Here is a 21,130-nt window from a genome sequence, read left to right as displayed (position 1 = left end):
AGCTTTGATGATAATGATCGAAACTAATGAGATGGAGGGAGGCTACATGCATACAAATACCACAATCCACAATTAATTAATGTATAATAGTGAACAATTATCAAGGGGTCATGCTACTAGTCTATTTATAGGCTCTAGGTTGAGGAATTTTATGGTTAGCCTATTAAGGGTCAACTCTAACATGACCCAAACAACCATACCACATAGACATACAAAGAGACGAATGGTGTTGGCATAGCTTTTAGGCCAATTTGGACTCATGTGATTGTATATTAGGGCATCACAACCCATGGATAAGGTGTCTTATGAAGCCTTTTCCTTTAGCCCTTTGTGCCGCCAAAAAATCCTCACTTACATATTCAATGATTAGCACTATACTAAATCTACAAATCTTAAACTTATGACTTCAAAATCTTGTAGAATTTGCTAAACAAAAAGTTTTCTTATTTTGAGCTAAGTTAAAATACATTTAAAGTCTACATTTTTTGACATTGAGAAATGTTTTTAACTAGTAAAATTATAATCTTGGAGGTCCATTGTATATAGTTTTAAGTTTTCTGTGAAAACTATTGTACTTGATCTTTATAAATGAAATCCCAGTTTTATCGAGGCATTAGGGATACCCATTATTTGTTCATGAAATTAAGGATTTGGGGTTACAAACATGTACATAAGAGCACAACCATGTTGTTTCTATGTAGGTAGGCCAATCTCATGATGCTTGTGATTCTTACATGTTCATGTGTTTCATAGGTCTTGGTTTGTTATTTGATGCTTAATTTGCCAAAACTAGAAAAGACTGCCCTAGCAATTGTTGATGCTAGGGTTATGACATTTGAGGAAATTTTGATGTAAGAAGGCAATCTTATGACATTGAAGCTACAATTTCTTGTATAAAACTATTTAAAATAGAATCCAAAGCTCCTTGTAGTTGTTCATATGTACCACACATTATTTTCTTGCGATATAATTCTAGTTACAATTTGATCAATCAGCTTTATGACATTTATTTCTCCCAAGTGTTGTTTATTGTAAAGCAACAAAGACTAATATAATCTAAGCTAACCTACAATGCTAGTGTAAACTTAGAACACTCACAAAATATAGGATATTTTTCAGATAAACATCCTAGGCACATTAGAAGATAGTGAGAGAGAAGAGGTGTATAATTATGCTTTAGGCAAAAATACAAGGATGGTTACACTTCACGCTCGTTCACACTAGTCAGAGATACAAGGATGGTTATACTTCACACTAGGCAGAGATAAAAGAATGGTTATAGTTCACACTCATGCACTTCAATGGATATTAGAAAACTAAGAGTGTAGTTGTAAGGTAAGGGTACACACATAGTATGATTGATGAATTGTGTAGAGATGGGCCTAATATATATCTATATAGACCTAGAGACATGCCATGCCTTGACTAGACTACATAGGTCCATTGTCATAGTTGGTGCCACTGTGCATGGTGTAGATTGGGCCCACCTTTCCCATGATCATCCATACTCATTTTGGGCCTTGTTTGGAACTACATTCATATTTGTGGCAACATTTATGGGTAGATTGGGCCCACCTCTCCCATGATCATCCGCACTCATAGGTGCTAACAACAACAACTCATGCCCAAATTTGAAGGTAACCCTGATGATCAAGAGGCAGTAGTTTGGGAGCACAAGCATGCAAGGAATAAAGAGTTGTATCTCTTCAAGGTAGGAAGTGATGATCATTAGCTTACAGCAAAGAAATCAAGTCCCACATAGACTTCTACCCACCATCGATTGGGCAAAAAGTGTTTAACATTACCCATATTTTGGTAAGACTGAAAGGGAAGAGCCCTAAAGCTCTATAAGAACTGAAAAGCTATCTTGCCCTATGAGAAGAGCTAGGAATAAGGCATTAAGTGAAGCAAAGAGGGAATTCAAGCACATTTTGGAGTAAAGTTCTATGGTAGAAGACCTTAGGCGCCAATCTCAGAGAGCACTTCAAAATGTAAGATATGGGAGATTGCTTTGTATATTTTGAGAAATCTAAATATGCCAACCCCCAAGCACTTCAAAATGTATGGTGGGAGACCTTAGGCCAATACCCAAGCACTTGAAAATGTATGATGTGGGAGTCCTTATACCAATCCCCAAGCACTTCAAAATGTATAATGTGGGAGACCTCTTTTTATACATTTTGAGAAATCTTCTACCATGCACATTTTGGAGGAAAGTGCCATGGAAGAAGACCTTAGCCAATCCTTGAACACTTCAAAATGTATGATGTGAGAAATCGATTTGTACATTTTAAGAAATCTTCTACCATGGCACATTTTAGAGGAAAGTGCCATGGTATAAGACCTCAACGAATCCCTGAACACTTCAAAATGTATGATGCGAGAGACTTCTTTGTAAGTTTTGAGAAATCTAAAAGAACCCCTTAGGGAAATCTTGAAATATCTTACGACAGGCTTACAAAATAATGAAAGTTAAGGAGGTTAACCTTGCTAGACCTAGAAAACACCCAAAGCCAGTGTATCAATTGGAAAGGATCCAACTCTTGCAGGGTAGATAGATCTAACTCTCAAAAGTTAACGAGGTTAACCGTGTTGGACCTAGCAAAGACCCAAAGCCAATGTATATATTGAAAAGGTCCTAACTCTCAAAGATTATATCTTGAGATAGATCTCATTGATCTACTCACAAAGTTCCGAGACTACTTAGAAGTACATGGACCTGAAAGGTGTACCTCCAAAAAATTTGAATCATGGAAGGGCTGAGCCATTAAGGCATAGGGCTTATTCAATGAACCCCGAGTACTCCATGATGGTAAGGGAGGAAATTGGCAAGCTTGTAGAAGGCGAGTTCATTTGTGAGATTGAACATGCAGAATATGTATCCCCCATAGTGATAGTGATAGTGCCTAAGAAGAATAGGAAGATTAGAGATTAATCAACCTGAAAAAGGTTAATGTGGGCACTATAAAGAAGGATCGCTATCTTTGTCATTTATAGAACATGTGCTTAAGTGATTAGAGTTTACATTAACCTCAAAAAGGTTATTGTGGCCACTATGAAGAAGGATCACTATCCATGCCATTTATAGTACACGTGCTTAAGCGAGTTGTAGGTGGGGCAAGGAAGCCTAAAGCTTCCTTGATGGATTTTCGGGCTATAATCAGGTGGAGACAGATCCAAAGGATCAACACAAGACATCATTTGAAAGCAAATAAGGCACATATGCATACAAGGTTTACGAGGTTATGCCTTTTAGTTTATCTAAGGCCCTTATGAATTTTCAAAATGCACATCTCACAAGGATTATTTTTGGAAATTCCTTAAAGTCTTCATGGATGACGTTTTGCATCAATTAAAAGTGAAGCACATATTTGGTGTTTATGAAAGGTGCTAGGGAGAAGTAGCTTTTACCGAATCTCTCTCAACCCTCTTAAAATCCAGTTTTGGGTAAGACACAAATCCACCCCAATGGCAGTAAAAAGGTGTGACTCATTCTTGAGTTACCACCACCAATGAGCTTCAAATTTTTGCCTTGGTACGTATGACCAAGTACAAAGTTAGATGGTGGGTTCCAATTTTTAGGTGTATAAATTGCTACACCTCAGCCACTAGCCCACTTGAAGGAGGCACCTACTTTTGAGCTAGTTTGGAGCTGATTCTTGTTCACATTGCACTCCTTTTTCTACATTAAATCCACCTCCATTATATCCTAAGGTTGCATTCTTCCCCTTAGTTCCAAATTGTTGCACCCTTTATCACTTGTATTTCCCACAAGTTTTTCAATAATTTCTTTTGTGCTAGCAATAAGAGCCACCGGTTCTTAGATTATTTCCTTCCTTACAACTTGATTCCAAGGAGCTAGATGTGTAATCTCTACTGGTGCTACTGGTAGTGGGAGGTCACATACAAGACTAATTAGAAAATATGGATTTACTTCCTTGCCTTGATGGGCTTAGAGGTATCTATTTGTTCCCTACACATATAATAAGCCCAATCACCTACTAGCTACCCCAAGTGCACTTTCTACAACTTGTGTAAGTAAACCCAGTTGTATTGGTATTATATTTCTTTTTGTTGAGCATGCCTGGCAAAAGAGGAGATCCTTCTTCTTGACTCTATATGTCATGGTTGATGTGGAGACAACTTCATGGCTCCTTTAACGTTGAGCATAATTCTAACCTTGTTGCCATTGGGCTCGATGCCTACCTTGTCTTTTAGCCTTGGCCATAGTTCTCTTCAAAAACACTGCACATAATTTTGGGTTGATGTACTTTGGGAACTCCTATGTGTAGTTTTATCTCGACATTTGGGTTTTCCAAGAATAAATGAATTCTTAATAATGATATTAGAAGTGAACCTTACCTTTTGGGTTGTCGACATCCTTCTACACAATGTATCTAGCCACTTGGTCCACGTATGGACCCAAGTGTGTCTTCTTCTCAAATTTTGAGGTTCCCTTCTTGTGTCCTTGTTTGGAGTGGACACTTCATTGTGTGAAGTGAACAATTCTGGGGATTCATAGCTATAGGCACTCTCTTTTACCTTTGGAGTAGTGTAATAAATTGCACCCAATAGTAGGCACTCTCTTTAGTGTAGTCAATTGCACCCAATAGTTGGCAGACGACTTAACTCAAGAAAGATGATGACATAATCACAATACTACCACTTTTTATCCTCATCAAACAAATAATACCGATGATTTAGAGATTCACAAGATCACTACTTCTTCTTAGACCTCAAGCTATAAAAAAACACAAGCAAAAAAACATAAGTAGAACTAGAGCTAAGTTGTCCAACAAAGGAGAAGCCCATAAAAAGGAAACAACACCTTCTAAATCAAAATTCCAACCATATTAAAGGCCATTAACGGGTAAAGAAACACCTTCTACAAGTTCAGGGTTTCTAATGAAAGAGAAAGGAAGGTGTGGATATACCAAGGCAGGAAGTTATCATGCATTCAACATGGAGACATTGACTACCAAACCCACAACAAAATCTAAAATCACAAAGTGCTAACCTTAAGAGGTGAAATTCAATGAAGAATATGCAATGCAAGGTACTAAAAGCTCAAGGCTACTATGAAGGAGAAGTAAAAATCTGGATACCAAAGCAAAGAGCAAAACATAGTAAAAGTTGTTTTCAAGCTCCCTGTATAAAAACAACAAGGAGGGGAGATCTAAAAAAAATCCAAAAAAGAAGAAGAGTGCTAGAAAGAAGCCACAAGAACCTTCTTGTAGCAAAAGCAACACTAAAGATGAATCAAAGCTTATGGTGGTAAATGGGTAAATGTGTGCTCAAAGAAAAAGAAAAAAACACAAGCACTCAGTCTCAAAAAAAGAAACCTACATCTTGCAAGTTTTATGTGACCCCCACAAGTACAATGAAAGAGAACATCATCCTCAAGGGAAATTAGGACCAATAGTGAGTTGGTGGAAAAGAATTACAATACTCAAGATTCTCATAGGATGTCCTTGGTGGATGAGCACACCACAAACCTTCCAACATCCCAAGCCTTATCATCCAATCTCATGCCATCACCTCAGGTAACCCCTAACACTTAACACTCCTCTCACCTTGCTATGTTGACTACCCCCTCAAACCATTATGGAGATCGAAGACCTCACCAGCAAAGACAACAACCACCCCTAAACAATAACCCTAAGATCCTTTCAAAGACATCACCAAGAAAGAGTGGCTACCCACCAAGAGTGCCCTGGCTAGCTAAGGCAGGTCTACAAAGACCTAGTAGCTATCATTTGATCCATGACAAGTAGGAGATCCAAGAAGCAACAAAGTTTTACCCACACCACTAGCCCTGTTATGTGCACATTATATGTGCACATACTAGGAAGCTAACCCACCCTAGGAAAATAGGAAAAATTAAGGAAAAATCATGATAATTATTTTTTCTCGAGAATTTAATATTTTCGAGGGTTATCTAGTGTTGAAGTACGTGTTTTACATGCTAACATCAGATAGATGCGGATTATTTGCATATAATTAATGCGAGTATGCCTCGTATTTATAGTCATTTCTGTTTGGTTAATTCTAGACGGTGTTTTCATGATTTTTTACCATTGTTTAGCCATCAAAATGCTAATTAAAGCATTTTTTCTTATGTGTAGTCAGTTCTAGCAAATTGATTTGCTAGATCATTTTGGTCAAAAGAGAGCAAGTGAAGTTGAATTCGAGTGAATATTGATTTTTGAATAATTTTATTACAATGGCTCATATTGACTTCTCAGTCAATGACAATGTTGATGAGATGAGTGATCATCCCAACTTGGGTGGGGAAGATCTAAAATTTCAAGTTGAAGAAGAGGAGGCTGTTTTGGAAAGAGAAAATTTTTGGAAGTGACAGAGCATTTTGAGGCAACTATTGCCAGATGTTCATGACGAGATGGAGTCACTAAAGATGCAGATTTTGACTTTGCAAAAAGCTCTTTTGGCAACATCTCCTACTCCTACCAAAGCGGTTGCTCCGCAGTTTGCACCAAAAGTGTACATCGACAAGAAAAAGGAGAAGACTCAAGAATGTGTAGATTCCTAGCTCAATAGGTGGACTACACATTTTGCCTTTAATCTATTCATAGATGTGCAAAAGCTGCAGATGGCACAGGGTTTATTGAAAGGAAAGGCATTAACTTGGTGGAAGGATCTCAAAGATGATTCTATTCCCACTACTTGGCAAAGTTTTGAGGAAGCTTTTAAGAAAGAGTTTGTCCAACCAGAGGACGAATTTGAAATAATTGCCAAGCTTGTTGAAAATAGCATGGCAAATCAGTCTTTTGACAATTTTATGCATAAATTTAGATAATTGGCTGCCAAGGAGCTAGATGTTCAAATTATACTTTCACTGTGTTAAAACGCTAAAGATCTCTCTAGCTAATAACCATGCATGCACTAGGCATATACTCATCCACCCAACCACCCCCGAGCCCAAGGGTGCACACATAAATACAATGAAGTATAACATATCTTACCTTAGTGTCCCATACCACCAAGAGATATGACTTCACTCCAGCAGCACTTGGCTCTAGCTTGAAATGGCAAGAGAGTAAACACAATGCTCTACACAAGAGAACATCCCTTGAGAATGCCCCATGCCCCTATTATATAGGAGGTCCCTCAAGTGACTCTTGACTCTCCATTTCCATGTGTGACCCTTGGTTGCCTCAACCTAACCTTAACCCAAGGTTAGACGTAATCCTTGCCCCACTAGAGCATGTTCCCATGCTCCCATGTTCACATGCCTAGGGTGGGTTAGCCTCCTAGTATATGCACATATAATGTGCACATAGCATACTTCCCCTCTCTCAAAACATTGCACTCTTGCAAATGAAAAGAAGGAAAATTGCACTGAATGTTCTCAACTAACTCCCAAATTGAATCCTCGATCTCCATGTCTTTCCACTTAATTTTAACCTCAAGGATTAGGCGACTACGAAGTTCCCTTTCCTTGAGTTCAAGTACCTTTTCAGGTTCATGTGGAACATAATACAAATCTTCGACTTCAATAAGTTCTTGAGGAGTAACTATGTTATCCTCACCTCCCAGCTTCTCTTTCAGTCTACTGACATGAAAGACTGGATGAACTCTAACATGTCGAGGTAGTTTTAATTCATACGCAACTGTGCCAATCCGACGTATAACTCGAAATGGACCACAATATCTAGGAGATAATTCTGAGCACTTTCCTGTTGACAAAGCCTGAGAATCTTTAGGAACTTTCAAATAAACCAATGCCCCTGGCTCATAAGACCGAGGTGAGCATCCCCTATCAGCATAAAACCGTGCTCTATCTTGAGCACTCCTGATAGAATCCTAAGCTTGGGTTAGCATTTCTTGCATATCTTGCAAGAAATCCCTCGATGCATCAAGCTCAATGTTCTTAAGATCGACATCAACAAGTGCCCCGGGTTGATACCCATACATAAGCATGAACGGACTATAACGAGTAGCCAAATGCTTAGAACTATTATAGGCAAATTCCATCATTGGAAGATATTTTTCCCAACTCGATGATTTTCCAGAGACATATGCACGAAGCATATCCTCAACAATCTGATTTTACAGAGACATATGCACGAAGCATATCCTCAACAATCTGATTCACATGCTCTGATTACCCATCAAACTACTGTGGGTGATCAGAGGAACTCATACTCAAAGTAGTTTCCAATTTCTTGAAACTTCTTGCCAAAAATGAGCCGTGAACTTAGAGCCCCGATCGCTCACAATATCAGAAGGTAGACCATACACTCTAAACAGTTGCTCGACAAATTGGTAAGCCAATTTCGAAGTTTTAACTATTGTCTTTGTGGGTAAAAATCTAGCCATCTTTGCTAATCTATCCACGACTACCCAAATGGCATCGTTACCGCTACTGGTATGTGGAAGTCTCGTAATGAAATCCATAGAAATACTTTTCCACTTTCGAGACGGAATATCCAAAGGATGCAATAACCGGACACTGATGACATTTGACCACATAATTCTGAACAAAATCCTTCATTTTTTTCCAATAAAAAGTCCTTCTAAAACCAAAGCCAAGGTACACTGTATCCCCCGGTGCATCATGACACTCAAATAGGATCCTCAATTTAATTTTCACCACATTCGGTACGCAAACCTTATCATTTCGAAATAAAAGACCATTTCGAATAAAAAATTGGTGGCTTTTCCTTGATTCACTAGGTTTTGATCACTAGGTTTTGATCTACCTTAGAGTTGGACCTTGATTTTGCCAAATTCTAACATTTTCCAAAGAAAATATATGTACTACATTTTCCCTTGAGTGAATCGTACAAGTTAGAAGTAATTTCCGTGAAGCTAAGTTCATTAACTTCACCAATTCGACTTAATGCATCAGTAATGCTATTCAAGCTACGTTTTCTATATTTAATCATGAAATCAAAGTCCTGCATCAATTCAGCCCATATGGCCTTTCTACCTTTCAAGTCTGGTTGATCATCATAAATGAACTATAATGACTGATGATCTATCAAGACCATAAATTGAGACCCGTAGAGATACTGTCTCCATGCCTTTAAAGCATAAATAATTGCATACAACTCTTTCTCCTGAACTGGGTATCTAGTTTGTGCATCGTTGAGTTTCTTAACTGTCGAAGGCCACAGGCCCTAAACCTTAAACAAGAATGTAGAGTAGTGGCTACCACCTTGACTCACATGATGACATCACCTCCAAAGGAATCAAAAGAGTTTATGGACACTAAGCAGTGAAATATCTAGCCCATGTAGAGAAGTGGCCACCTTGACTTACATGTCGACATCACCAAAGAATCAAAAGAGTTTGTGGAAGGTAATATATCTAGCCCATGTAGAGTGGCCCTATCTAGCCCCATTCCCATCAAATAAGAGACACCCATGGTGCAAAGCTCCAAAGAGAGATATGCACACTCTTCTTGACATTGTCAAGAAACCCCAAGGCTTACAGAAATCATTATTACAATAGCCATATGCACCAGATGATGCAACACCAACTCCCTAACTAGAATTGGGAGGACAAAGGTCAATCAAGCGCACTAACAAAGCCAGTGGTGATGGTATCAAAGCTTTCATGGATAGGCATTCAATTCTATACTTTTGCTTAGCAAGCCCACATGGTAAGCGTGAACTCTTAAACCCCATTTATACATGTAATATAGCACCCTAGGAATTGTACATACACATATACCCGATAATGATTAAAAACTTGAAAACCAAAACAAAGTAAAAAACAAAGAAGAGCCACCCATGGCGCCAAACCCCAAAGAGAAATGTGCACACACTTCCATGCAACCTCAAGACTCAAAGGGATCACTATCACAACACCCACATGTGCCATGCTACAACACTAACTCACCAACTGCTAGAAGTGAAAATCAGGCAATAAGATTTAGGTATCCCTGGTGGTAGGTAGCTTGTTGAGGCAACATGGAAGGTAGACACAAAGTAGAAGTTCTTCATAAGAGGCCTCCTTTGGTTATGGAAGTGTCTTGGACCCTTCAAATTCAGGTAGTTGTTGCTAGAAGGGAGGCCCACACCCTTGATGGGTAGAATGAGTGTGTTGGGAATACCAAATGAACAATTAGCTTGGGCAGATGATGGCAGTCCGGGCCTTCTTAATAACAGGACATGATATTATACCCTAATCTTATAGTGTGATGCTTAGAGATTGGGCTTCTTCATGGGGCTGAAGCATTGGCTATGGGGTAAGGTTGGGTATGTGGAATTGAAGTTGAAGAAAAGGTGACAAAGCTCTTAGAGGGTCCTACAAGGTCAATGGTTCTCTAGAAAATGGGTCATACCATGGGGCTAGGCTTATTCCCACCATAGTCTCCCCATCTAGAGATGTACCTAGACGGTTAGCATTGATGAGCTTTGTTAAGTGTATGTGTCCATGCACGCTGTGAGATGCAATCTGTGGGAACAAACATGCATGGTCCCCCCATCCAAAGATGTACTTGGAGGATTGGCATTGATGAGATTAGTTGTAGGTACATGTGTATGTGCATTCCATGAGATGCAAGATATGATGCCCATAGTGAAATATCCAGATGATGTGCATAATATGGGTACACACAAGGTGTGCCTTGTGTGTATACTCGTCCAAACGCAAAGATGTCTCCAAGTCAACTACTTTCTTCAACTCTTTTGGTTGCTTTCCTTGACATTTACTCGACATGCCTTTTTTTAAGGAGTCAAGAATGTTAGAGATGCATGGTTATGAACTTTTCTCAGAGCTACAATGAAGCTGGGTGCGGCATGTATGGCTCCAAGGATTTGGCATCATCAAGCACTAAGGATAGAGGCAATGTGGATCAAGAGTTGGTGTGGTTAAAGAAGAGGCCATGAAAGAGTTGGTGTGTTTAAAGAATAGGCCATGAAAAGCCCCTGCTAATTTGAGGAGGATCTAGGCCATGGGTCGTACCATGGTCACCCCATCCAGAAATGTACCTAGATGGCTAAGATCAGTGTGATAAGGCTTAATGTAGGTGCTTGAGATAGTGTTCTCTATTCATGCAGAGTATATTTTTGTAAGCGTTGTGCATGGACATGCAGCTACAAATATACTTGTGTAGAAGCTCCTTCAGATGATACCTCTAACAAATTATTTTCCTTGACTCATATTTTTATGCTTTCTTCAACATTTTCCATGCAGCTTGTGTTTTTGACACCCATGGATGAGGGTTTTGTATCAACCTTAGGCCTATAAAGGGTTGAAAAGTAGTAGATGTGTGGCAAGCTCGGCAGCATGGGCGTGAAGCTAAAGATACTGATCCTCTCATAGAAGTACGTGATGAAGAGCTTGTAGGACACCCAATGACTAGTAGACAGCTACATGATATCAAAGGGTTCCAAAACTTGATCTCTGACAAAAGTGACTACCCTATGGTTGTTGGAAGTATTTAACCATACCGTAAAGATCTATGGTAAAAGTTGGGATCTTCATTGAGGTCAAATACCTTGGAAACACTCGTTGCTTGTCCATTGGTTCTTGGGCACCTCCTCAAGGATGAGGATGGTGTACTAAAAAATAAAGGTGCATATAGCATGATCGGGGACCTTGGTGTAGTAGAGGTCATTAAAGTTCTTCATTCTAAGTTGTATCTCTATGGTGGTGAGTAGTGTGTTGTGTCCATCAATGTATGGGAAGTTGTAGATGGGACCTTTCTTCCATGTGAAAGAACTTGTGCCAGGGCCACCTTATTTTGATTAGGATATAGCTATGCTTGACATGGACTTCTCTTGGTGTATCATTGTACTCGCACCACATTTGGTGGTCACTGTGAGGAGATAGGGTGCTACTAGGGTTGGACTCCTATGTGTCTATAGCATGGTAGTCCCTAAGATCACAAGAAAGTGACAACCTCCTCTGGTCTCTGCACCATGGGTGGTCAGTCTTCCACTGGGAAAATAGGTGGTTCATTTGATGGATTTTTGGCCAAGTTGAAGGGTGTAGGGTATATTATGGAAGTTTCCTTGGAATGTAAGATCCCACACATTAGGTAGGTATGCAAGTTGCTATCCATGGACATGAAAGGACACCCCTTCCCATTGTCTTCATTGGCTTCTTTCTGATTGGTTACAGTGGTGCCTTGTTGAGTTCTAGCCACAAGAACAAGAGGGTTATGGGTGGGGGTAGAGTTAGTCCAGTTGAAGCAGTGTGGGTGGGGTGGTTTTGAGAGGGTGGTTTCGAGATTTCTCATGGCTGGGGTTGGGTTTTGCTTTCGTCATAGTAGGGATAACTTGCCAGAAGATTGTATCTCATTCTCTAGAAAAACATCTGATAACTTGCCAGAAGAGTGTGCCTCATCGGTTTATAGATACATTCTTCTCTAGAAGCCTAGCACCTTGCTTTCCTTCTAATGAATCTTTAAGGCCATCCTCTTCATATGCATGCTTGTGGCATTGGATCAAAGCAACAACCTCATGTGCTTCGTCTCGATGGAGATGTCTTGCAAAGAGTAAGCTAAATGGATAGTGTGAATGGTAGCATCTCTAGTGGCAAAAGAAGTAAAGAACTCTTATGCTTTATCTATGGAGGTGTCTTATGAGTAAGACACCTGGATGGTGTGAATGGTACCATCTTCATTAAAAAAGGCCTCATTTGTCAATGGAGATGTCTTACGTGAGTAAGCCACATGGATGGTATGAATGGTAGCATCTCTAATGGCAAGGGCTTGCTCAAGGTAACTATAGGCTATTTGATATAGTTGAAAGATGCCCTACAGCTTCTATTGGTTATTGGGCATGTAACAAAGCTAGTGGCAGGTGGACCTCAGTGAACGAGGGTCATATGAGGGCCAAGTGAAGTAGCTCTTCATTAATGGGGTAGTTGAGGCTGGGTGTGGTGATAGAAGTTTAAAAAAGTGATCTTCCTAAACAGTGTAGAATTAATAAATAGGTGACACCACATGGCGAGGTTGGACACAACCGAATGGGATCTAATCAACAAAAGTGTTATTTCCAAGAAAGAGATGGCCTGGCCAAAGAAGAAGGGATTGGGCGAGGGGGTTTGGTTGTCATGGTGTTGATGCAAGTTAAGATGGTAGGGAAGGTAGATATTGGGATAGGGTTTGATAAAAATATATTTAATTGAAGCAAGTAATTGGCCAAGGTGTGGTTGATGAGGGTAAGGGTATCCACAAGGGGGACCGCCTCATGGTTAGCAAAGTGTTAAGGTCGATGGCCCATGAGGAAAGGATGTCCAAATTCTTTTGGTTGCACCTTTCTAACAGGGTATCATCTGAGGCTATATGTTTGTGTGATTGTTCCATGTACAGTTATAGTTGACAAGTTTACAATACCACTGTGTTAGAGATTATAGATCTATGCTATAAGTGTAGAAGCTTTTGTAAGCACTATTTGGTAAGTTGTTGTAGATAAAGATATCTGGCAGCTTATCATAGAAGCTAGATAGTGTTAATTTAGAGGCTTGGAAATTTAGGATGACTAAATTCCTTACTAGAAAAGGCTATTGGAAGTTCATCACAAGTGAAGAAAAGGAGCCACAGATTGCTAAAGAAAATCCTGATGAAAAACAGGTAGAGGGAGAGAAGACACAGACACAGGAGCCAACCCTAATAGATTAAGCAAACCCTAACCATAGAGGGAAGCCATCTCCATTCTCACACAATGCATTAAAGCCATAATCCATAATCTACAACACACTACATGTGTTGTGTCCACACACTGCTAACCCTAGCTAATGTCCACACACTATGACCAGCTGGATGCGATCGTTTATGTCTCACACATGTTACTACCTAACATGCCAGCACATAGTGCAACTGGCATAAGCTGACATCGAGCTCAAATCTCAACAGCCCCTCTCAAGCTCATGATGTACTGCCATAGATAAAGATAGAGGGAAGCCATCTCCATTCTCACACAATGCATTAAAGCCATAATCCATAATCTACAACACACTACATGTGTTGTGTCTATGCACTGCTAACCTTAGCTAATGTCCACACACTATGACTAGTTGGACGCAGTCATTTATGTCTCACACATGTTACTACCTAACATGCCAGCTGGCATAAGCTGACATCGAGCCTGTTGCTATTACGTAAATTTACAACAGGGCTCTGATACCAACTGTGAGATCCCACTGCCCCCTCCGCACATCAGATTTCCAATATAGCTGGCAGCGGAAGCAGCTCCCTCATGTGCGGGGCAGGGTTTCCCACTCGGGGCCTCGCCCTCGAATGTATGGGCACGAGACTAAGCTGGTGGTCATTCCAAAAACCGAAACCGAGAAAATTTCCCATGCCCGAAAAACGGGGACGATTCCACCATTTTGAATTTCTTAACGAATTTTTCCTAACGAGGTCAAGATACTGAACTAACCTTCATCTGAATAAACCAAATAGAATGGAATTGGTAGAACCAGACAAGTACTCACCCACCCATAATTGAATGCCTTTCTTAACTTTTGCTTTAGAATACAAATATGCACACACTCCTCTTTAAACTTTAACTTATAAAACAATCCATTGACAAATAATTATTGGTTACAGATATCATAACTCAAAATTTCCATCTAGTTCCTTGTTTCTCAAAAACAGGTAACACTCTGGACTCTCCGTCGAGACCAGTTGGCCAGCACAACAAGATCCAGTAACAGATTACAATAATTTTTTGTCATCATATATATATATATATTCCATGAGTCATGACATACGCATGGGTGTCCTAAGCACCGCCAGCCCGTGCATCGCCTGGTCAGAACCCTCCAGGATCCTCCTTAGGCGTCCTGGCACTTCACTCAGGGACCGCTTCGTCGGCCCTCGCCCATCGTACCGGAAGCACACCATTTTTCACCATACCAAGGCTGGGCAAGTTTTTGCCGCATGAGCCATCCTTTGAACACTCCCCGCCAACTGTTGCAACCGAACTTCCCTTAGAAAAACACACATACCAAATGCTCCCTCTAGCATTCTGGCGTAAGACAGTCCTTTAAGAAAAACAGGATTTCTATGCAAGTTTTCAGTTTTGATTTTCTTTTGAATACAATGAATATATCTTAAATCCGTATCCCAATACTTCTAGATCGTAAGTCTGAATTCCAACAGAATTTTTTAAATTCTGTAACCTTGATCCTCAAATCAGAATCAAAGGGTCTTAACTTGATTTCAAATTCGGTGGGTGATTTGAGTGAATTTTCCTGAACTGGTCATATCGTCTTTTCTTGAAACTAACGAAGGAGTTATGTCTTGGTCATAGTCTGATTCAGGGTTTGAGTCTGGAAAGGTTCTCCCTAAACTATCTTTCTCGAAGGGTAATATTTCAATTACTACTTTATTGAATTTCATTCATTGAGTATTTGCTTAACTAAATTCAAAACTAATCACGAATTCCTATGAGGAATAAATTAATTATTTATCTGAAACTTTGACTTCGATAGTTTTTCTGAGTTTTCTCATTACCATCCTAGAGAATATGAAATGGTAGAATTTTCTCTCACAGAGTTTTTACTTATTCATTTAACAGTATTCATGGGATTTAAACATAGGATTAAAGAGAACTCTTATTTTAAAATAAAAATTATGTATGCATCTATTTATGCATAAAATCCAACTTCTATGGAAATAACACTTTTATATAAAAGAAAATCCTTTTATGCATAAAAATCCTTTTATGCATCTATTTATGCATAAAAATCAATTTTGATGAAAGTAAAAATTCTTTTATGCATCTATTTATGCATAAAAATCAATTTGATGAAAGTAACACTTTTATAATAATAAAAATTCTTTTATGCATCTATTTATGCATAAAAATCAATTTTGATGAAAGTAACACTTTTATAATAAAAAAAATTCTTTTATACATCTATTTATGCATAAAAATCAATTTTGATGAAAGTAACACTTTTATAAAAAAATAATCTTTTATGCATCTATTTATGCATGAAGATCAATTTTGATGAAAGTAACACTTTTATAATAATAAAAAATTCTTTTATGCATCTATTTATACATAAAAATCAATTTTGATGAAAGTAACATTTTTATATTAAAAAAAATCTTTTATGCATCTATTTATGCATAAAAATCAATTTTGATGAAAGTAACACTTTTATATAATTAAAAAAAATATTTTATGCATCTATTTATGCATAAAAATCAATTTTGATGAAAGTAACACTTTTATAATAAAAAAATTTCTTTTATGCATCTATTTATGCATAAAAATTAATTTTGATGAAAGTAACACTTTTATAATTAAAAAAAATTCTTTTATGCATAAAATAACACTTTTAGAATACACAAAATAATGGGGATTACTTTTTTTGAATAATAAAAGATAACACTTATTTCACAAAATTTAAGAAAATTTTGCCATAACCTCCTTTGTATGGCTGACCATTTTTTAATTTTTTCTATCCTCAAGTTACTTAAAAATTATCCCAATTGGTTTAAAGCATTCTAAACTAATCAATTTTCACTTTTAAAAGAGAAACAATATGAAAAGTTTAATTCTAACAATTTGATTACATAACTAGGATAAAGAAGGGCTGAATTCAAGAATGAAGAGAGGGGGAAAGCCTTTCCAACAAGGCATAACATCATTTTTCATTTTAAAGAAAACAAAAATTAGAAAACCATTAAAAGGAATAAACAAAAAGTAGGATTTCTAGCTTACATGAATTTCTGTGAGCTTTCCTTTGGTTTGATGGTAAATTCACTGTTTTTGGCTCTAGGGAGGAGTAGAGTAACAGTACATAAAACACTATTAAGCTTCTACAAAGGGGGAGGCTTCTATTTCTCCCAGATTTTTCAAAATACATGTCAATCAACCAGGCTGGTATTATGAGAGTGATGACACAAATGCTACAATTCCAATCCATCATAACAGGTACCATTTGGCTATTCTAGATGGAGGAGCGAGGGTGAGCATCATTACAAAACGATGTTAAGAAAACTGGAGTAAACTAGATTTGGAAAGAGCAGATCTAATTGTCAAAATGGCAGATGGAACATCTTCAAGACCTATGGGGCTATTGAAAAACGTAAGACTTAAGGTCTTTTCGTTCCGCTACCATCATACATTTGTTGTAATGGACGTTCTGTACCAATTGGATTCATATGACATCATCTTGGGTAGACCTTTCATGAGGAAAGCCAAATTGGTGCATGATTGGGCATTAGATCAAGTGTATGTTTGAAAGGATTCGCAGATCTAAAGATTGATCTACAAATATGGAAGGCACACCCAATGGAAGAGAAATTGTTTGGGAATGATTCGGTCACCACTTGAGCGAACCACGTCCTTACAAGTATGCCCACCAATGAAGGAGAATTAAAGGGAAGAGGAAGAGGCTGCAATGTACATGTTGCTTCCACCTCCAGATTTAAGTGAAAACTGGATGCATGTGCTTGCCACTATAGATGTGTTGCAACCCAGAGGAACCCAATATGTTGAATCAGTGGAACGTTCCTACCACCTCAGTGTGCATGTTAAATGTGCAACCAAGGGAAGAAGATACAGAGGATGAAGCCTCCAGCACAGAAGGGTCTGGGTCACAAGGCCACACCAGTACCCAACACCTCAGAAGATAGCGAAAACAGAAGAGGTATATCACTCGACGAAATGCCCTACTACAAAGTGAACCCACAGATGCCCAACGGCTGAGATATCTCAAAGTCACTAAGGTGCACGAGGAGTTTTCTAAGAATTGGGGTGAAGATTTGAGTAAGATATCCCTGGAAGGAAAACAAGAGGAGAAAATTATACCTCAAGAGTAAAAAACGCCTAAACTCACGAAAGCAGGGCATCGAAAATGAAACAAGGCTCTGGCTGAAGCCAAGCATGAGGCTAAAAAGGCTATGGCTCAGACAAAAAAGGGGATTAAGATAAACCATACCTACTCTCAGTGCCGGACCATTTGAAAACATACACAATTGAGACGAACAAAAAGTGGTCCAATTGATGGCTAAAAGAGTAAAGGAAGATGATCTATTCACGCAATACGATGGTTTAGCCAAAGTTAAGGAAATTGATATTGTAGAGCCAGGGGAGGAAACCAAACCTGTCTATATTACTAAGGACTTAACTGCAGTTGAGCAAGAAGAACTTATAGAGCTGTCCTCAAGGAATTCAAGGATTGCTTTGATTGGAAATACATACAGATGAAGGGTGTACGACCCGAAGTGGTACATCACACGATTCCAATCATGGATATTTCATCTCTCCTCTCTCCTAATTCAAGTCTAGTTCCAAAAAGTAAGCTAAACTGACCCAAAAATGGTCAAAAATTGGCCAAACTGATCTGGAAAATTTCTAGAATCAGTTTGCTTGGTTAGCTCACTTTTTCCTGAGTCTCTCCCTTATTCTCTTCAGGAATTGGAGTAGGCAGATCCAATTTCCTTTCCTTTATCACCTTGTTTCTTGGATACATTGTATCCCTAGCCCTTAATTTAGCTTCGTGATTTTGTTAGCACTCCTCAATCAAGGTCTTAGCTTCTTCAGGCTTCCTTATCTCTTCTTCAGCATTTGGATATTTAACAATCTCCTTAGGGGTTGCTGGTCTCTCTCTTTGGGTTTCTTGGGTATGCCCATCTGGTTTCGGCACTTGGTCGCTTCCTTCCTTTGATTGGGTGGATCCGGTGTCAATGGTATCTTCTTTAGAACCATCCTAGATTGCGACCAAGGTGTCATCTTTGCCCACTTTTTTCACTATTCTCATTCTCCCATTTTTATAACGTGTGACATCTACTGGGTTTTTCCCTTTGTCCACTTGTTTTGCTTGTGCTCATGTCAGGACATTCAGTGGCATGATATTCCCAGGTTGCACACTTATGGTCTTGATAGTGGCATGGTTAGAAGTGGAAGCATAACCACTAGCACGATATGGGTAGTCTTTGATCAAATGATCAACCCCACACTTAACACAGGCAAGTGTTGGCATTTCGTTAGGTTGTGCTGCCATTGGCTAAGCTTCGCCCGCATGAACCACATTCTTATTAGGATAGTCTACTATTCGATGAGGTCCATTGCAACCAAAACATTGTATCGGTCCCCTTCCCCCTCGTCCAAGGGTTCATCAATCAATACCTGGTTGATTTTAGCCTGTGGAGGTTGTGGCGGTAGAACAGGTGGCGGCAAAGGCGATATGTCCTGCATTTGAAACATCCCTCTTGGTAAGTAGGATGGGTTTGGCTGCCTTGCAACCGTAGTAGGTTGAACTGGTGGTGTTGGTAAGGCTAGTGGCACTTTGGGTGCCGGCAATTGTGCTACAGGCTCGACCCTCGGATACCTACACATAGAAGTGTTGGTTCCCCAATCTCACACAATGAGCACAATAACGTAACTACCTTAGTCTTAATTGAGGGCATTCGGTAATGGTGTGATTATGTCTGCAAATGGAACACCAAATCAAATCTCTCCAGGGGTAGAGATGAGCATGCCCTGATGCTTCTCCCCCATCCTTGACCTTTAATTTCTCTAATATAGCATTGCTAAGCTCATCCATTGTCATGTTTCCAACTTGCTTGCTCCGGGTTCTTGTGTCCTAGTGACTTGGGACTCGGACTTGGGACTCGGTATGTTGTTGCTACTGAAGCTGCCTTGGCATCTTTAGGTTGTGGCAATTCAAGCATATTGTCTTGATATTCTATTGCCAGCTTACAGCATGCATCTAAAGTAGTCAATCGGGCTAATACTAGATAATCATGCATTTTATGATCTTGGACTCCTTTCCAAAAGCAAGGCAATAACTTATCATCGGTTAGCCTCTTCCGTAACTTGCATCTTGAATTCAAGTGCTTAAGTTGAGATACATAATCTTGCATGGACTCGTTTTCTTTTTGCTTGATATTATGAAGCTGAGCCATAGGACTCCATTTGTCTCACCACTTCGAGAGCAAAGCTTGGTATGACCACATTCTTAAGCCTAGTGAAGTTAACTTTATCCTCTGGCTTTAGGATTTGATACCATTGGTGGGCCTTTCCTTCTAGGGTCAGCGAAAAATCATGGATTATGGTCACATCACTTACTGGCCCACAGGTTTCACAGGTTGACTCAAAGATCTCAATATGTTGGATCGGGTTCCCATTCCCAGAGAACTTTTGCACAAGCTTGGAAATGATATGTGGCTTCATTTGGAATGGTCTAGATTCTAGAGCGGTGCCTAGTTTCCTAACCATTGCTTGGCCCATTTCGTGGCCATATTTAGCAGATCTACCCTTGTGACCATGTTAAGATCTGCATTTTTGTTAACCTATGATGGACATTGAGATGTACTATGTTTTACATCATTAATTTAAATATTCTGAGTCATGGGCGAGGCTTGTCAGCACCATATGTTAAGGATGAAGGGATTGGGTGATCGTCGATGAGAGGCGCACCTTGAATATTAGTAGGATAAGGGTTAGGATCGGCCGGCCATGTATGGGCGCCCAAGTGTGAACGGCCAAGTCACCTATAAGAGTCAAATGTAACCCTAAAATCTTCATTCTCATGTGTTGTGAATACAAGAGTTCTCTTGCCTTATCTCCTTGGTTTCCTTCTCCCTGCGTGTGTGAGAGAGAGAGAAAGTGAGTGAGAGAGCGATCGAGCACTGTGTAGCGGCACGGCGGTGGAGAGGCGGTAGAGCGGCAACGGCGGCTCCTTCTTCACTGCTGCGACGCGAGAATCCTTCAAGGCGGCAGTTGAGCGGTGAGTGACACACCCTTTGCATTCTGTTTGAGCTTCCTTCCCTGGTTGTATGCTTGCAGCCATTCGTGGCTCGCATACGGTGTCCGGCAAGTCCCCAGCTACGACCTGTGTGGCAAAAGCGCACAATTTTGGCGCCGCTGTGCCGGGGAGTTGCCCTGCACCAAGCTCCAGTTTGCAGGTCGGTTACTGCGTGAAGTTTAATCTACACTGTAGGAAAGCGACTGTGTGTTTGTTGTTGAGGTGTTTCTGTGTTTTGCAATCTGTTTCTGCAATTTGTCTTCTGCATTTCTGTTTCTTTTGTTATTTTTCCGCTCTGCGTGTGGGCGTGCGTTCTGTTATCTGGTTATCTGCGTGCGGGGGGGGTTTCGGAATCCCCAGATCTGTGCTATGTGCGAACTGCACCGCGGTCAAGACTAAACCCTAAAGAAACCCTAGAAAACTTATCTCAAAAAAATAA

The sequence above is a fragment of the Cibotium barometz genome, chromosome 59 (genome assembly GCF_041138505.1).
Source record: "Cibotium barometz isolate CiBa-2024 chromosome 59, ASM4113850v1, whole genome shotgun sequence".
In the NCBI taxonomy this organism is placed as follows: Eukaryota; Viridiplantae; Streptophyta; class Polypodiopsida; order Cyatheales; family Cibotiaceae; genus Cibotium; species Cibotium barometz.
This window is presented reverse-complemented; position numbering follows the sequence as displayed.